Source organism: Hipposideros armiger, unplaced genomic scaffold (assembly GCF_001890085.2).
Source record: "Hipposideros armiger isolate ML-2016 unplaced genomic scaffold, ASM189008v1 scaffold_380, whole genome shotgun sequence".
In the NCBI taxonomy this organism is placed as follows: domain Eukaryota; kingdom Metazoa; phylum Chordata; class Mammalia; order Chiroptera; family Hipposideridae; genus Hipposideros; species Hipposideros armiger.
This window is the reverse complement of record NW_017731730.1, coordinates 992515-997768: the sequence shown is the minus strand read 5'-3', so window position 1 is coordinate 997768 and position 5254 is coordinate 992515.

Genomic DNA, 5254 nt, shown 5'->3' with positions numbered 1-5254 from the left:
GCTGTCCTTTTGTTCTTCAGTCTAGTTGTGGAGGATGTTGCTTCACTGGCCCAAGTTGGCACCATCATTGTGCTCTTCCCGGGGGAGGCAGATCAGTCGCCAGCTTCTGGATGGCCGCTCACACTGGCTGCTGGCTACACAAGGTAGCCCATGGCAACCCACTGCAGCAGGGGCTGCAGCCTACCCCACCGTAGGTGACTCACAGCAGCCCAGCTCCAGGTTGAGCTGTTGTTCAGCATCTTAGCTGTAGAGGGCAGCGTCACTGGCCCTCATATATGGGATCCGAACCGGAGCCCTGTAGTGTCCCAAGCCAGCTCTTAACCATTGTGCCACTTGGCCAGCCCTGTACCACAGCTTCTTAATCCAGTCATCTACCGATGGGCATTTTGGTTGTTTCCAAGTCTTGGCTATTATAAATAGTACTGCAATCAACATAGGGGTGCATATATTTTTTCTGAATTAGCATCTTGGGTTTCTCTGGATAGATAACTAAAAGTGGAATTGCTGGGTCATAAGGTAGTTCCATTTTCAGTTTTTTGAGATACCTCCACACTGATTTCCATAATGGCTGCACCAATCTGCAGTCCCACCAACAGTGCACCAGGGTTCCCTTTTCTCTACAACCTTGCCAGCACTTGTTATTTGTTGATTTATTGATGATAGCCATTCTGACCGGAGTGAAGTGGTATCGCATTGTGGTTTTTATTTGCATTTCTCTAATGATTAATGAGGTTGAACATTTTTTATATGCCTGTTGGCCATCTGTATGTCCTCTTTAGGGAAATGTGTCTTCATATCTTCTGCCCATTTTTTTATTGGGTTGTTTGTTTTTTTGGTGTTGAGTTGAATGAGTGTTTTATAAATTTTGGATATTAACCCCTTACCAGATATATCGTTGGCAAATATCTTTGCCCATTCAGTAGGCTGCCTTTTTGTTTTATGGATTTCCTTTGCTGTGAAAAAACTTTTAAGTTTGATGTAATCCCATATCTTCATTTTTTATTTTATTTCCTTGCCCAAACGAATATATCAGTAAAAATTTTACTCAGGGTAATGTCTACAAATTTACTCCCTATGTTTTCTTCTATGAGTTTTATGGTTTCAGGTCTTACATTTAAGTCTTTAATCCATTTTGAATTTGTTTTCATATATAGCATAAGTAGGTGGTTCATTCTCATTTTTTTGCATGTGTCAGTCCAATTTTCCCAGCACCATTTATTAAATAGGCTATCTTTACTCCAATGTAAATTCTTGCTTCCATTGTCATAGATTAAATGACCATACATGGATGGATTTATTTCTGGGCTCTCTATTCTGTTCTATTGATCTATGTGTCTGTTTTTATGCCAGTACCATACTGTTTTGATTACTATAGCCTTGTAGTATGATTTGATGTCAGGTAGTGTGATACCCCCCACTTTGTTCTTATTTCTCAGGATTGCTGTGGCTATTCGGGGTCTTTTATGGTTCCATATGAATTTTAGGATTATATGTTCTATTTCAGAGAAAAATGTCCTTGGTAGTTTGATAGGAATTGCATTGAAGCTATATATTGCCTTAGGTAGTATTGACATTTTAACTATATTAACTCTTTCTATTCATGAACATGGTATGTATTTCCATTTATTTGTATCTTCTTTGATTTCTCTCTTCAGTGTCTTATAATTTCTGAGTATAGGTCTTTTACTTCTTTGGTTAAATTTATTCTTAGGTATTTTATTGTTTTTGAAGCAATTGTAAATGGGATTGATTTCTTGATTTCTTCTGACAGTTTATTATTGGTGTATACAAATGCAACGGATTTCTGAGTATTGATTTTGTATCCTGCTACTTTACTAAGTTGATTAATGAGTTCTAACAGTTTTTTGGTGGGGTCTTTGGGATTCTGTATATATAGTATCATGTCATCTGCATATAATGACAATTTTACCTCCTCCTTTCCAATTTGGATGCCTTTTTATTTCATTTTCTTGTCTGATTGCTGTTGCTAGAGCTTCCAGAACTATGTTGAATAGAAGTGGTGAAAGTGGGCAGCCTTGTCTTGTTCCTGATCTTAAGGGGAAAGCTTTTAGCTTTTTCCCGTTGAGTATGATGTTTGCTGTGGGCTTATCATATATGGCCTTTATTATGTTGAGATATGATCCCACTATTCCCACTTTGCTAAGAGTTTTTATCATAAATGGCTGCTGGATTTTGTCAAATGCTTTTTCTGCATCTATTGATATGATCATATGATTTTTATTTTTTATTTTGTTAATGTGATGTATTATGTTAATTGATTTGCGGATATTGAACCAACCCGTTTCTTTTTGGTTCAGATTTGGTAGATTGTATGATTCTAGAAATTTATTCATTTCTTCCAGATTGTCTAATTTGTTGGCATATAGTTGCTCATAGTATTTTCTTAAAAATTTCTGTATTTCTGTGGTATCTGTTGTCACTTCTCCTCTTTCATTTCTGATTTTACTAATTTGGGTCCTCTCTTTTTCTTGGTGAGTCTGGCTAAGTGTTTGTCGATTTTGTTTATCTTTTTAAAACACCAGCTCTTGGTTTCATTGATCTTTTGTAAATTTTTTTTTGTCTCTATTTCATTTATTTCTGCTCTGGTCTTTATTATTTCCTTCTTTGTAGTCCCTTTGGGCTTGTTTTGCTGTTCTTTTTCCAGTTCCCTTAGATGTAAAGATAGCCTGTTGATTTGAGATTTTTCTTATTTCTTTAGATAGGCCTGCATTGCTATGAATTTCTCTCTTAGGACTTCTTTTGCTGCATCTCATAGATTTTGGGTTGTTGTGTTTTCATTTTCATTTGTCTTGAGGTATTTTTTAATTTCTTCCTTGATCTCAGTCTTGACCCACTCACTATTTAGTAGCATGTTTTTCAGCCTCCATGTATTTGTGTGCTTTCCGGGTTTCTTCTTATAATTGATTTCTAACTTCATAGCATTGTGGTCAAAGAAGACACTTGATATGATTTCAGTCTTCTTAAATTTATTGAGACTTGTTTTGTGGTCTAACATGTGTCTATCTTGGAAAGTGATCCATTTGCACTTGAGAAGAATGTATATTCTCTTGCTTTGGGGTGAAATGCTATAAAAATATAGATTAAATCCAACTGGTCTAAATCGTCATTTAAGGCCACTGTTTTCATGTTGATTTTCTGTCTGGAGAATCAGTCCATTGGTGACAATGGGGTGTTGAAGTCCACTACTACGATAGTGTTCTGTTGATCTCTGTCTTTATTTCTGTCAAAATCTGTTTTATATATTTAGGAGCTCCTATGTTGGGTGCATAACTAGGGTTATGTCCTCTTGTTGGATTGATCCCTTTATTATAATGTAGTGCCCTTCTTTGTCTTTTATTGTAGTCTTCATTTTAAAGTCTATTTTGTCTGAAATAAGTATTGCTACTCCAGGGTCACACATTGCTTTCAACTTTCCAGTCTTTACTTGCCTTTATCTGAAATTGTGCCTCTGCTTCTCATTGTTTTTCAAGACATTGACCTTTTTTTTTTAATTGGGGAATTGGGGGAGGGGAACAGTGTTGGGGAATTGGGGAGAGGACCAGCCAAGTTGTTGTTCTTCAATCTTAGCTGTGGAGGACGCCAGTCGCCATCTGGCTTCCCGTTGGCAGCTCGTGGCCTCTGAACTCAAGGTGCTGTGTTCAGTCTTAGTTGCGGGTGGGTGCAACTACCATTCCATGTGGGAGTCGAACTGGCAGCCTTGTTGTTAAGAGCACACGCTCTATCCACTGAGCCATCTGGGCTGCAGCTCAGCTCGAGGTGCTGAGTTCAGTCTTAGTTGCAGGCAGGCATAGCCCACCATCAAACAGGCAGTCTTGTTGTTAGGAGCAGCTGCTCTCACCAGCTGAGCCATCCTGCCACCTGTTGGCAGCTCAGTGGCAGCTCAGCTCAGGCGCAGCATCACTGGCCCATGTGGGGATTGAACTGGTGGCGCTGTTGCGGAGAGCTTGCACTCTTAAGCTAACTCTTAACCAACTGAGCCACTCCACTGGCTTGACAGTGAGCTTTTTTAAAGAACATAGGCCAGTCATTTTTCTAGACTGTCCCTCAGTTTGAATTTGACTGATGTCTCCTTTTGATTAGGTTCCAGTTAAACTTTTTTTGGTACCACAGAAATAATGTGTCCTTCTCAGGGAACACATGATGTCAGCTAGTCCTAATGTTGGTGATATTAACCTTGTTCATTAGATTAAGATGCTGCCAGTAGGAAAGTTGCTATTTTCCCCCTTGTCATTAATAAGCCATTTATGGAGAGATACTTTGAGACCATGAAAATATTCCATTTCTCATCAAACTCTCATGAGTGCTGTTCAGAAAGCTTTTGTGGAAGAAATTTCCTCAAAAATGAAACATTGAAAAATGTCTGTACTGTCTTATCAGGAGGTATGAATTCTCACTTTCATCTCTTTCTTTCTTTCTTTCTTTCTTTCTTTTATTTTTTCATCACTTTCCTGTGTGGGAGCATCATGGTTAGTGACTAGGCAGGAGTGGGCAACTTTGAGCCTCGTGCACGAGCACAGAGAATGGAGCAGAGCAATGGGGGGAGATCATGTGGTCATCTCAATAGATGCAGGAAAACCGATCAAATTCAGAATGCATATGGAGCAAGTGGAACCCTCCAACTTTGCCAGTGGGAGTGTAAAAACTCTTGCAATGACTCTGGAAAATGGTTTGGCATTTTCTACTGAAATGGAGCATTTACAGATTCTATGGTTTGCCAGCTCTACTCTGAGGTATACCTCCAACACAATATATACATTTCCCAAAAAACAGGTATTAGATATTCACAACAGACTCCAGGCAATTGCTCAAATGCCCATCAATTGTAGAATAAATACCTAGATTCTGGTATATTCACACAATCGAACACACTACAGCACTGAGAATGAGTGGTCTACAATTATACAAAATTATATAGACGAATCCCACAAACATAATGTTGCACAAATGAAGCCAGACACAAAGACAGCATACTATATGATTCCACTTATAAAAGGGACCGAATAACAGGTATAACGAACCTATGGCATCAGAAGTAAAAACACTGGTTACTTCTGTTGGGTGGATGTAAGGGGCTCCGCAGGGTCTGGCAGTGTTCTTCCTTTTGATCTGGATGCTGGTCATTCGGATAGATTCAAAAATGTCATTCTGACAACACCAAGTGTTGGCAAGGATTTTGTAGCTATGGGAACTCTCCTCTAGGACTGGTGGAAGTCTAAATTGGTTTAACGCCTCT